Source organism: Felis catus, chromosome A3 (genome assembly GCF_018350175.1).
Source record: "Felis catus isolate Fca126 chromosome A3, F.catus_Fca126_mat1.0, whole genome shotgun sequence".
In the NCBI taxonomy this organism is placed as follows: domain Eukaryota; kingdom Metazoa; phylum Chordata; class Mammalia; order Carnivora; family Felidae; genus Felis; species Felis catus.
Window position 1 is genome coordinate 129,510,978 of NC_058370.1, and position 14,186 is coordinate 129,525,163.

The window sequence follows — 14,186 nt, forward strand, 5'->3', positions numbered from 1 at the left end:
TAGTTGCAATAATGCCTCTTATTAATGAACTCTAGACCAGAGTTTGGCAAGTTTGGCAATCTAAGGTACATGGTCAAAAATGGAAGTGGAACTGAAGAACATGGAGTCATTCCTTACGCCACCCACTCTGAGATGCCACTTTGCTGGCCCTTCCTCTTCACTCCTCCCACTTGCACTCAGCTTTCAACATCATTCACAACTCAGCAGTCCCCTTCCATTAGCATGTATGTGGGTGATCAGCTTTATTATTCTCTCCCCTTTTCTCTCCATTTACAGCTTATAACAGAATAAATAACAGAATATTGACTTCCAGCCTACGGAGCTGTTGAATGCTAGTCTAGACCTTATTCTAAAATTTGCAAGGCTACAAGTCATCTGACAGTAGATACTCTTGGCCTAGTCATGTAATTGGTACAAGGGATTCCTAGAGATCATAGTTGGTCTGTCCAGATTTTCTGATGTTTTGGGCATGCTAGTAAGTAGAGTAAGCATTGATGCAAGAACACTAAGATGCCAACTAATAGTGTGATGAGGAATAGGAAGTGGCTGTGTCTGGGTGGTGTGGGCTCTAGAAAAATGATTTGCCTACAGGATCTATCCTCACAAGCTATGTCCTGACAATACTTTAATAACTTTTACTGAGGGGCGTTCTATTTTGGAGGTCAGGGTTTTTGTCCAAGGAAGTCCAACCCATTGAGTGATCAGAGCCGCAATGCAGGCAGCAGAGCTTACTGGTTGTGTGAGGGAGGAAAAATGGGCCATTGTGTTAGGGGATAATATGTCAATTTTATTTATTTATTTTTTCAACGTTTATTTATTTTTGGGACAGAGAGAGACAGAGCATGAACGGGGGAACGGCAGAGAGAGAGGGAGACACAGAATCGGAAACAGGCTCCAGGCTCTGAGCCATCAGCCCAGAGCCCGACGCGGGGCTCGAACTCACGGACCGCGAGATCGTGACCTGGCTGAAGTCGGATGCTTAACCGACTGCGCCACCCAGGCGCCCCAATATGTCAATTTTAAATATGACATTAGTATCCAAGATTATGGGGGAAGGGACTTTCTCCCCCAGGGAAGGAACTGGCAGACGCTGGTCAGGTTTAAAGGCTTTAGCAGGGGACTTTCATCCTAGATGAGAAATAGGTACAATCCCACTGGGTTGCGCTGGGCCAGGAGGTGAGTGGGACATGCAGGGTTCACCTGAAGCTCTCCAGATGCTAGGGACTCCTGACCCAAATGTTGCTGGAGGCTTTTCATGTACACCAAGTTTGGGACAGAATTAACAATAGATACTAGCAGGAGACAGTTTGCAGGAGACTCTTCCATCTCGTAATATATCAACTTTTACAGATGTCCAGGATTCATGAGGGCTCAATTCAACTTTGTTTCTGCTACCTTTTTAACTAGACACCTTCTGACTTGGGGATTCGCAATAAACTAGCCTATTTTCATTTCCTTTGTTGTCATGCAAGACACATATAAATGTAGATTGTTCAATACAGACACACCAGGTCTTGCCAACCAGATATGACTGAATTTTCGGTCTTTAGTGGGGACTTGATTTTACTCCTATAACATTTTGAGAAGGTATATAGGGTTAAAGAAGGATTTAAATATGGTCAAAGCCATAGTAGAGACTCTTCTAAGTTCAGAATAGTTTCCATTTAACCAGTAGCCCTTAAAATAGATAGCCCTGAGCCCATCTATGTTTTTCACTGAGGTGTATGCAATTTTATGCATACAGCTTAATGAATGTTTATAAATGTAAGCACCCTTGTTACTACCACCTACCATCTGTATCAAGATATGCAGGTTTTCATCACCCTGGAAGGGTTCTTTATGCCCATTCTAAGTCAAGTTCCCCTTAGAAGTTAACACATATTCTGACATCTGTCTATATACGAGTTTTGCTTATTCTTGAACTTCATATAAATGGAATAACACGGTGTGTACTCTTTTGTGTCTAGCTTATTTTCAATGTGATATCATTGTGTTTAATCTATGTTTCTGTGTATATCAGTAGTTTATTCTTTTTTTGTTCATTTTTAAATGGTTGTACCATACTTATTGTTTTTCATGTTAATGGACATTTAGATTGTTTATGGCTTTTTGGTGATATGAATAAAGATACTACAGACATTCTTCTATTGTTTTTTGGTGGATATGTGTGCTCACTGATCTTGGGTATATGCCTAAAAATAGAATTGCTAGGCCATAGGACAGATGTAGGTTTACAGCTTTAGTAGGTAATGCAAAAGTATTTTCCCAAGGGGTGGACAGATTTACCCTCCCACCAGCAATGTGTGAAAGCTCCAATGCTTTACATCTTTGGTTACCATTTGATATTGTTGGTCTTTGGTATTTAGCCATTCTTGTAGGTGGGTAGTGATATATAGTTATGCTTTTAATTTGCATTCGCCTGATGACTAATGAGCTCTGGCCATTTGGATATTCTATTTTGTGAAGTATTTTCTCAAATTATTCTCAATTTTTAAAAATTTGACTCTCTGCCTTTTTGTTATTGATTTGTAGGAATTAATTGTATATCCTGGATATGAGTTTCATGTCACATATATATTGTGACTCTCTTTTCCTCAGTATGTTGACTTACCACTTTCTTGATGTTTTTTGATGAACAATTCTTAATATAAAAAAGTCATGGTGGGGGTGCCTGGGTGGTTCAGTGGGTTAAGCGTCTGACTTCGGCTCAGATCATGATCTCACAGTCTGTGAGTTCGAGCCCTGTGTTGGGCTCTGTGCTGACAGCTCAGAGCCTGGAGCCTGCTTTGGATTCTGTGTCTCCCTTTCTCTCTAGCCCCCTGCTCCTTGCTCTCTCTCTCTCTCTCTGTCTCCCAAAAATAAACTTTAAAAATAAATTTTTAAAATCATGGTTATATCACGTTTTCATTTCATGATTTATGCTTTTGGGGTCCTGTTTAAGAAATATTTGCTTAACATGGTCTTACAGCCCACTTAATTATAGTGCATTTTCTGGAAATTGGGAATTATGATGAGGCTAAATTTCTATTTAGTAAAGATTAAACTTCTCAATTTGAAATAAATGTAATTTACAAAAAAAAGTGCAAAAATGGTACCAAAACACCTATAACTCTTACCCAGTTTCTAATTATTTACATTCTAGCACATGTGTGTTTCTTCTGCCATTTTCTCTTCCTCTCTCTCTCTTTTTGTCTCTTTATGTTTACTTCAATGTGTATTTTATAGAAGACCAGTGTACTTTTCTATATAGCCACAGGGGAAAAAACTATTTAAATCAAGAATTTGATAGATTACTATCCAGTACACAGACCCTGTGAAAATTCTATCAATTGTCCAAATAATGAGACAATTCTAGCCAAACTAGCAAACAAAAACCATTTTTCCTCTAGTCCAAGATACAAATCATGATCACAGGCTGCATTTACTTATGTCTTTAATCTCCTTCAATCTGGAATAGTTCTTCAATCTTTTCTTTGTCTTTCATGGTGATATTTTGAAGACTAGAGACCAATTGTTTTGTACAGTTCCCCTCCCTTTACATTTGACATTTCCTTATAATTAATGGAGGTTATGCATTTTTGGCAAGAATATGACAGAAATGACGTTGTGTCATTTTCTGTTCATCACAGCAGAAGGCACGTGATATTTACCCTATCACTGATGATGTGAAATTAGATCACGTTGCTAAGGTGGTGCCTACCTGTTTTCTCCATTGTAAGTGCCGTAACCCAACTACAGAGGCATGATGGAATCCCACCCCAATTTTTTCAGATATCAAGACTGAAGATGCCACACACACAACAAGAGGATAAGATGTTTTATTTCTTATATAACTGAGGTCTCTGTAGAGAGCAGAGCGGATTTCTCTGGCACATTCTCTTACACTGCCCCCCCCAGAGAAGTTATTGACCTTTCCAGCACCCAGTGTCTTTTTGGCATGTGGGGGTTCTCTTGGCAACATATTCCTTATTTCCAAATTGTACTTAAGTCCATTACTTCTGTTAGTTGGTATAAATTCATCCATACCTCTAATTCAAATCCCCAAATCACAGGAATTATTCTAGCTGTGTCATTTGAACTCCCTTTCCCAATGAGAAACATGGTTCCTGTTTTCTTATTTGCTCATTTCTCTCTTTTATAATCAATATATTGACCCCTTTGGCTGCCTCCTCTGCCCAAGCCCCACAAGTTCTGGTCACTCCTTTAGTCTCAGTCACCTTCTTGGCCTGGGTCTTGTGTGCCTCAGTAGCCCTGGCTGCCTCTTTGGCCCTGGCCTTGCCAAGCTTGGCAAACCTGGATGATTCATGGGAAGGAAAGGAATGGGAACCAATATGTAATTCCTAAAGAAAATAGAAAGAAGAAGACAAAAAAAAAAAAAAGGAAAAATCATTATAAATCTTTTTGAGTTAGTGTTGAACTTAGTTTTTCTATGTTCACAATAATTTTTAAATTGGTTAAATAATCGGCTTTAATGAGTGATGAAACCCAGTCATTGTGTTGGACTTGAGAGAGGGAAAATGGAAGACCTGGCTTCAAATGTGCTCAGCATGAATTGAGGGGGAAAAATAAGATTTAGTCACCATCTACTCAAGACCAAGAATGTTTTCATAATGTTTTTAGTGATTACCGATCATAATAATCCTAATGTTTTTAGTGATTACCAATCCTAATAATAATGCTCTAATATCATGAGAGCTATCGTTTCCACTTAGTGATGACCTTGCTGAGCTCAATTAACCTGACCTGAAAGATCACAGAGCGAATATATGACAGAGCTTGCATTTGAACCTCAGTGTGTCTGACTCTAAAGGTTAGCCTTTCCTCCCTGTTCCTACCATTTCTTACTTTAAAGGATTATATGTTTAACTGGTAAGAAAATACAAGAGTTAAGGTGTTAATAATTCTGCTTTTATTGAAGATTGACGAAACCTCAATCTCTGGAGAAGGTCAGAACAAAGATGTGGCGATGATAGAAGGAACTGTTGTGTCTTTAACTTTCTTAGAGGTGTTTGGGGTCACCTTTGAGAAAAACTTTAGGGACTGCATTTCCTGGCAGGTAGGGAGAGAGGAATTACTCCTAGCCAAAGGCAGAGTCTTTGCCTGTGGAGATAAGGACTTTATTCCTTAACTGCATATTCTTCATAATAGGCTAGATTTTAATGCTAGAGCAATTTCCAATACCTGGGAAAGAATTGCTTGCTGTAAGCTGGCTGGATTCTGCCACCTGGGGTGTTTTTCCCATTAAAAAATTATTTTATATGTAACCTAACCATCCGGTTTCCAAAAACTGTTCCCAAAATTAGATTACATTTCATATTTAATACCAAAATTATGACCCCATGAAGACTTCTGACCTAATTTTCCTTCTTTACACTTTTCTCTTGTTCTTTCTGATGCTTCTCCAGGATGCTAACTCATCTGAACGTGTGTTCAGAATGGAGTCCCACATATTTTTCCACTTGGGGCTTACTTCCATCTCACCACTGTCAAATAAAAAACAAATATGGACTTAGTAAAGAGAGACTTTATTTGAAAGGATTGTTTCAAGGATTATTTCAAGGATTATTTCTCTGATCATGTGGTTGGAGAGTTCTACTTATTGTAATAATAGATCAGCAAGGTTTATGATCAAGGTTTAGGCAGAGAGAGTTTTTTCTTTTGAGGAAAATAAGACCAGAAATAACCATGTGTGTGGAACAGGGATGAAAGGGTGGCTGATCACATCACAGAAAGTTATACTCTGAGGTCAGCCTGTCCTTGGGGAGTGGATGGGAACCAAGGAGAGGTTGGATGCTGGCTCAGGCTCAGGTCAGAATTCAGGGATTAGAGAGAAAAGAAACTTAACCAGAATTGGATTCATAAGCACTTTGTTCTGATTGTGGGGTAGGGGGCGGGGGGAGCAATCATCATAGGCAATCATGTATGAGACAAAGAATGGAAATGTGGAGGTTCTGTGTCTGGTCTTACCATATATAAACAAGGAAGCATCTGCGAGTCTTACTTAGGTCATTTGGAGAAGGATGTTACTTTGTGGCAGGCTGTTTCCCAGATCACCAAAGAATGGGTGGAAGGTTTCTTAGCCGCAGCTGTTTTATAGGATGACAGTGCCAGGATAAAGTGCAGCTTTGTCGCCACACTTCTCACTGCTGTGGGATCACCTTGTTGCCAGACATACTTGTCTTCTATGGATGACAAGGCCTCCACCACTGCTCTAGGCTCCAGAATGAGATTCTCTTCTTCACCTTCCCAAGCATGGAGGAGAAAGTTCCACTGTTCCAGCATAGCACAGCCAAGATGGGGGAAGAAAGAAGGAAAGCACATCACAGGCAATTCCTCATAATAATCATGTTAGGTCATGCTTGTTTTCAGGTTCAAGTTCAAGCCCAGACTACACTTTGGTTAAAGGTACAAAAAGTGAGTCTTCATTTTCTTTCCCGGAATTAACCTTTTCACAGGATGGTACGGTGAGATGATTCGCGTACATAAAGTAAAAATCCAACCTTACTTAGTGAGGGACCTTGACTTTGGATACCAAGTGGCGACAGCAAGACGATCATACCAACAGGGCTACATCCCATAAAGCCACACATGAAGTCTAGGATGTCCAGTCAATATTGAGCCCAGTCTTGTTCTTTTTATAACACCTCCTTCCAGGATGAGACATAAAATATGGCAGCATATCCTTGCCCTTCTTGAACCCTTTTCACCTTAGCTTGCTTCTTCTGGTAACGTTGTCTATCCAGAGAAGAATACACAAAACTTATCATGAATAGCAATTACTTTATAGGCATAGTCATCTAAATTCATCCAGAGGAAAAGAGCACTTATCTTCAAAGAAACAATGGACAAACATTTCTGCTCTCATCTGGCATCTTGCACCTGGGTAATTCCTGCTCATCTTTCAAGGCTCAGCTTAAATATTATTTTCTCAGGACAACTTCCCCAATTCCACATTTAGTGGTCCTCAGCTTACAGATTCTTAATAGCACTTTTTTTTTACTTCCTCATTGCCTTTAGGGCACTTTATATGTTATTCGTGCCATTTTTGCTTGTTTTATCTCTCTCCTATGATACAGCCTTGAACACCATGAGAAACGTATCTGACTTGTCACCACTCTTATTTGCCTGGTGTAGAGTTTCTGTCCATAAATATCTGAGTAAAAATTTATAGAGAAAAGCTTTACTGTGTCTAAGACTTCAGCATTAAAGTTGAGGATGACCTAATTATTCCTAAAAACAATAGGTAAGATTGCTTATCGTTGCATAAACCTATATGGCCCAGGTGCTGTGCCTTTTGTTTTGTTTTTGTTTTTATTTTTATTTGTTCAGAAAGTCACAGCTTCCCTTGAAGGTAAATTGGAGTCTCCACTCTTGAGTGGTAGAGAAAATATGCAAGAACTTTTGAAATGGTAGTTTTTCTAACTTCTACACCCATCACGATTGTTAAAATAAGGGCTTAGTCACAGCCTGAGTCTGAGGTTACATATGTTATTTTCAGAATTAATGATGTATAGTGTAATTTGAGCTCTGAAAATGATAATACCTATATTCATCCTGTGATTTACCATTTTCAAAGCAATTTCACATTGGCTCATTTCATCCTCATGAGTACCTTTTGAGAAAAAAACAGTTTTTACACCCATTTTACAAGTGAAGAATCTGCAGTCCGTGTCTATTACTTGGCTTCCCCAAGACAGGCTGCTGAGAGCAAACTGGGGTCTAGCCCAGGCTTCCTGACCACATCCAATGCACCTGACACCACTCTCTCGTTGCTGAGTCAACAGCAAAGGGGACTTGGCCCATTTCTATCTTAGTTTCAAATAGATTGTGTGTCTTTGGCCTCCTTTTCCAAATGAGAGCCAGTTGGGTTTATCTCAAAGTGGATGCTGTTCTTTGGCACCGAGCCTTCTTTCTCAAAGGATATTCAGAGCTGGCAAGGATCTCACCAGTTACTCAGTCCAACGCAACATCCCCACCATGTGGCTGTCCAGCCTGAACTTGAATGTCTGACCTGACGGAGAACTCACTCCTATACACATTCACTGTATCTAGTTATGTTGGCTTTCGATTTAGGAGACCTTGAGAGAACTAATATTATCATCCTCACTTTACACAAGGAGCAACTGAGGCACACAGCATTTAAGCAATTTGCTCAAGGTTGCACATAGAGTAAATTGCAGACTCTAGATTTGACCCCCCAGCATGCTGACTCTTAGAGCCCCCTTGCTAAATAAGAGGCACATATTCTGCCTCTGTACCTAATCAGTATCTCCCCCATTGCTTCAATGAAGGTTATAAACCTTCCAGGTATTCTGACGCCAATTTTAATGAACACGGATGCATGTCCAAGTGATGGGGATTAAGGGGAGGAACACATTATTTAGAGATTTGGATTCTGGCTTGGTTTGAGAGCTTGGCTGTGGCAGGATAGGATTCATCACATCCAAAGGAAATGTGTTAGCGAAATATTTTCTTCTTTAAATGCTCCTAATCAGCCCATTGTGGTTGTAGAAATTACCCCTTCTGGTGTAAGGCAATGATTACGATCAGGATAGAGATCTGGCTTCGTTGCAAACTCTGTTTAGATTCTAAGGCAGTTCCCACTCCTCACCACAACCCAGTAGCAGTCTGCCATCTTTAAGACCGGGTGTGAGGTGGGACTGCCTAGCCATACAGTCTGCAGTGGACAAAGGACGCGTTTATGTTTCTCCATATCTGAGTTCAGCTTAGCTCATGAGCCACCTATTTTTTTTTTCTAAGGCAAAAAACTCAGCCTTGCAAATTAAGGTAAGTCAGTCATTTTTATTTAAAATTCAGGGGTGCCTGGATGGCTCTGTTGGCTGAGTATCTGGCTCTTGGTTTCAGCTCAGGTCATGATCTCACCATTTGAGCTACAGCTGATGCACACTGACAGTGCAGAGCCTGCTTGGGATTCTCTCTCTCTGCCCCCCACCCCCCACTAGCGCACACTATCTCTCTCTCTCTCAAATAAAACTTTAAAAAAATGAATAAAAAATAAAATCCAATCTCACTTAGGTAGCTGCTACATCAATTCCATTTCTCCCAGTCCCTCCCCTTTCCTTCTCTTCCACTGGGGAAGAATAGAGGTGCAAAAGTCTGTGCTAGCTCCAGGTTGGGGTGGGGTGGGGTGAGCATAGAATCTCAACCCATTATGTGTTCTTACAGGCCACCGCTGAGGTTATCTCATTCTTCCAGATCTTGGTCACACCCTGTCCCTGCTGGGACTGTAGCATCTGCTTGCGGACTCACCTATAGGTGCCTATAGATGTAACACACCCTGTCTCCTCCTTGTTCCAGCCTGGAGGGCTCTTCCTACTGGCTAGCACTCTCAGATACTCTTAGATGCTTCCATGATAGGGCTGTAGGACTCTCCACAGGGCCTTCTCTGGGTCTCCTTGTAGCTGTTTCTGTTCCACCCTCTGGCTCTTTGTAAAGCAAAGAGCTCTCCCCCACAGCAAGAGAGATAAACCCTCTCTGCTTTGAGAGCCTCCAAAGTTATTTGAAGTTGTCAACCACCCTTCCCTCCCAAGGTTTTGACCCCAAAAGCGGAGCAAGAAGTGGTTTCCCAACCAACCTTCACACGTGCAGACACGTTTCTATCTCGTCCCAAAGCTTTCCCCATTACCCATGTTCAGTACACAACTTTACTTTCTTATTTCCTTGTCTAGTTGCTACACAGCTCTTAGGTCAGCCTTGCCTCTTCCTTTCTCCATAGTTGAAGCTGAACTCTACATTCCGAGCACTATAGTTCTTGAAGAGCTAAAATCAACAACAATGACAATGACAAAAGTCCTCTTCAGTTTTCAAAGTTGTTAAAATAGGATATTGAATGAGGCTTTTCCTATTGTCCTGGAATTTTGGCTGAAGCCCCAAACCTGGAACAGTAAGTACTGCGACATTCTAAATAGAGCACCAAGTTCCTGCCAGTTAGTACTTCCAGTGCTAGTGAAAAGGTTGCCAAACCAGGCTCCTGATCCCCCACCCTCCCCTCCCCAAACAACCTATGCAAACAGGAGACTGGAGATTCCAAGGGAATTGGTTACAGGACAAGAAAACTTTACAGTAGCAGTCATGTCTGAAGCTTTTACCTTTTCCTTGGGTTGGGAGAGGGAAGGGATTCTCCAAGAGAATCATCCAGAGAATTCTTTGAGGTCAGAAAGAAAGGGACTGGGACCACCCTCGCCAGGTGGATATTGCTGAGTTGCAAAAGTCACAGGTCACTGCAAGAAGCCCATCAGAGTGTAGCACTCACAGGGAGCTTAATACGAGTGTCCTGGTAAACATAGAAATGCGTGCCTGCTTCTAGCCCAGAAGCAACAGGTCACTGGAGCCCCTGTGACAGCAGGGTGGGGAAACAGGGCATCCAGTGGCAGACTGCTTGCGCTCCTAGTGTTTAATGCAGCAGGGTGTTTGAGAATGGCCCAAATGGATGGTGCAGAAAGTAGCTAAACTTGAACCATCTCTTAGCTATCCAATAGGCTATCTTTCAGGGGCAAGGGGAAGCCAACATCTGTGGGAGTGTTCCCAGAGACAGAAATTGAAAAGGGAGTGATTGGCTAATGGTCCAGTTGTCAATGTCAGGAATTTGTGCAGGGATGAAATTCACACAATGGATTCTGGACCCCTTGGAAGAATCAGCATGTGACACCTGTCGCACGGAGGACATCACTAGTCAGCATAACTACAGAGGGCCACTAGAACCAAACCTAATAAATGAGAAGAATGTTTGCCCCTTTCCTGTATATTCCTACTCTTCTTTCAGTAAGAGCCTCAATGGGAAGAGGGAGGTGTCCAAGGTGTCTAGGTCTCCAGGCTGGGTTAGGGATGGCCTGAGTATAAAGCTTTCTTTGGATGAGACAAAGTACCTTTTGCTGTATGCTCGAAGGGACATCTGTAGTACCAAAAAGGGAGCACTAGTCTTGAAAACAGGACCTGCTCTTAAAACCAAGAGTGGCCATAAAGTCATAGATCTGCTTGAGTTGTCATCAGAGCCAGAAATACATCTGGAAAGGAATACGTTTTCCTACAGGCTGAGCAACAGTGAGTGAGTTACTGAGTTAGTTACTGCCTCTGTGCCAAGACCGGGTTAGGAGATCAAGGGTTTAAAAGGTGGTTCTCACTGGAGTCTTTTGCGACCTCCCTTTTTTATGGTTGTTAGTCCTACCCTCAAACAGTTTAATGGTAGAATGGTGGCAGGTAAGGAAAAATTACAACACAGGAAAATATATCAGTTAATATTTAAAACAATCTTTCCCCTCTATGGGAAAAATGGTCTGGATGCTATCAAGATTTTTTTTCGAGTTTTCTTTATTTATTCTGAGAGAGAGAGAGAGCGAGCATGTGGGAGGGGCAGAGAGAGAGGGAGACACAGAATCCGAAGCAGGCTCCAGGCTCTGAGCAGTCAGCACAGAGCCCGACGTGGGGCTCAGACTCACCAACCATGAGATCATAACCTGAGCCAAAATCAAGAGCCAGTCGCTTAGCCAACTGAGCCACTCAGGCACCCCAAAATATATATATATATTTTAAAATTCTAGCTTCTTTTCATGATGGTATTGTTGCTTCCTTAGATAGGAGTAGGGGGTGAGAAAATTATTTTTCTTAAGATATCTTTATTTTTGGTTCTTTTTTCTTTGTCCTTCTAACAAATTGATTCCAGATTAGTTCACTGTGTACATAGTTTGCAGAGAGCCAGGCTTATGGCACTGCCTCTTCAGACCCTGACCCTATATCCCAGACGTGTATTCTCTGCTCTTTAGGTAGTGGCAACAGTATGTTAACAAGCCTCCTACCCCACTCCTAGGTTTGTTCCCTCTAAAACATTTTCCACATTGCTGCCAGAGAAATTGTCAAAACTTTATCCAATCCTCAGTCCTGTGTTTAAAGCCCATCAATGACTTTCCATTGCCAGAGAAAACTTACTTTTATTCTGCAATAGTCTTTATATTCCAGCACTCGTCTAATCTCTTTTTTCTTCTTGTCTGTATCTTTGCTCATCCCCAGTGAACTCCTTATTGCCTTCCGCAAACATCATAGGTTCTGCTCCCTAAGGATCTAACCTCTCTCCTTGCCATTCCCTGTCTCCCCCCAGGCCCCCACCACCCAACAGGCACCACCCACCACTTTCCTCCTCTTATGTGCCGATACCTGGCGAACCTTCAGTCTTCCTGCAAGAACACGTCTTTGCAAATCTTTGGGCAGCGTTGTTTATCCTCCCTGCGTGCTCTCCTCATGTCTATTATGGTTCTTTCTGTAATAGCCTTTTCTCTTTGCTGTATTTCTCTTCCACGAATATTTGCACATTAAGGGAAAATGGAGGGTATTTTCCATGACTTTATTCCCATAGACTGGCGCACCCTGATTGGAGAATAACAGAATGAAAATCATTTCAGATCTTTTATGGTTCCTCTCTTTTTTCAGATGTATTCAGTAAAGTGGGATATAGACTACCTCAATTCCTTGAGAGAACAAGATGTGCTATACCCTTCCACAGTGAATGTACTTAACTTCTGAGGTTCCTGTGGTTTGCTTAGTGAGTTCTGTGAGTTTTTAAGCTGAGGACAGCACCAGACGAAATGAGGCCAGATCGAAAGAAATCTGTCATAGGACCAGGAAGAATTTAAATGAAGTACTTTTAAAAGCAGATCAGTGCTCCCATCCGCTGGCTCTTAATGTCTCTCATTCCTTCCTGGAATTACTCTAGAAGACTGAGAGAAGTGTGAGAGAGAAAAGCAGAAGAACTAACACTTCTTGCTATAACTTTCTTTTGTCCCACATCTGGTGACCGACAAGGACAGGATGGGCAGACTGTCTTTCTTGCCCAGAGCCATTTTAATCCATCATCATCATACTGAAGACGCTTCAGAATGAGAAGTGACAGCCCCCACCTCGCAAGGGCTCTGCTGGGGAAATACCTCTGCACCCGAGGTCCCAGAGGGTTGTCCGGACATGATGGGCCACAGCCTCTGAGACCATGCAGGGAGGGGCGACAGCCACGGGGATGAGCAGGAGCCTTGCTGGAGGAGCTGTGGCCAAGGAGGAGGAAGGCCATTGAGTGGAGCGGTATCCGTGAGAAGCCACTGTAGGACGGTGTTCCCAGGCTGATCTCGTAGCTGGAAGGAGCTCACCAACTTTGCAAAGTGAGCGACTCCTTTTCCTGCAGCTCACCCCAGCTTCTCCTCAAGCAAGAGGAACATCAGATTGATCTTTCTCCTCTGTACCTCGCTGTTTTTGGTCTCCGGCAGGTCTAAATCCGGTTCCATCTCCCTTCATTTCCTTTCCCGCAGCATGGGTTTACCAAAATTAAGTTTTGCTGACTAACAATTCTCTAAGGCCTGATTTCACTATTATCTAAATAAGAACACTCGGTCTGATTCATCCTGGATTCAGGCTCTAAATGTGCCTTTAGAAGAAGTAACATTTATTTTGAGCTGACGGAAGTGGGAGATTGGCCTTGCCTTCCCCCTGCGATCACTATTAGCTTTAGTCCCCAATTTACAAATGTTTGGGTCCTGTCAGGCAACACAAACATTTCAACATCAAAAGGCTGCTGGCCTTGAGATTTGGCCCTTCCAACTGGCAGGAACGACTCAGAGGCAGTGCTTTTAAAATGTTGTATAAAATGTATATATATTTATATATATTTTTTCTTTCCCCCAACAACTGATAACCTTTCTTGTACCAAAAATTGCTAGATTTGATGCAATTTGGTATGGTCTGCAGCACCGTTGGAAGGAGATTACAGCAGGGGCATTTGTGCCTTGGAACTTCTCTTCACAATAACAGAAGTAGGAGAGAGAGAGGGATCATCCTTGGAAGAGATTTCGTGTGGTGACAGCAGAAGAGGGGAAGCCAGATGATTCAAACATTTCATCAACATTCTCTGAAGACAGACACTTTTGATTTCATAGCGTATGTTCAGTCTCAGAGATTTCAAGTCTAGGCTCTCTTAGTCAAGAACCAAAAAGAGTTTGGGGCACCTGGGTGGCTCATTCGGTTAAACATCCCTACTCTTGACTTTGGCTCAGGTCATGGTCTCATGGTCCCTGGGACTGAGCCCTGCGTTGGGCTCTGCGCTGATAATGCGGAGCCTGCTTGGGATTCTCTTTCTCCCTCTCCCTCTGCCCTTCCCCCATCCTCTCAAAATAAATAAATCTAATTTTAGC

At 42.1% G+C, this 14,186-nt stretch overlaps 2 long non-coding RNA genes across 2 annotated transcripts in view; one reads left to right on the top strand and one right to left on the bottom strand.

Moving 5' to 3' along the window:
• The window catches only part of LOC123384613, a 269,390-nt gene that overhangs the window by 91,253 nt on the left and 163,951 nt on the right, over positions 1–14,186 (top strand). The window lies entirely within an intron of this gene.
• LOC111559724 lies at positions 3,814–6,816 on the bottom strand. Its single transcript, XR_002740851.2, has 3 exons — positions 5,968–6,816; positions 5,355–5,483; positions 3,814–4,340 (listed from the first exon to the last, which is right to left on the bottom strand). It is a non-coding gene; the product is annotated as an uncharacterized LOC111559724 (long non-coding RNA).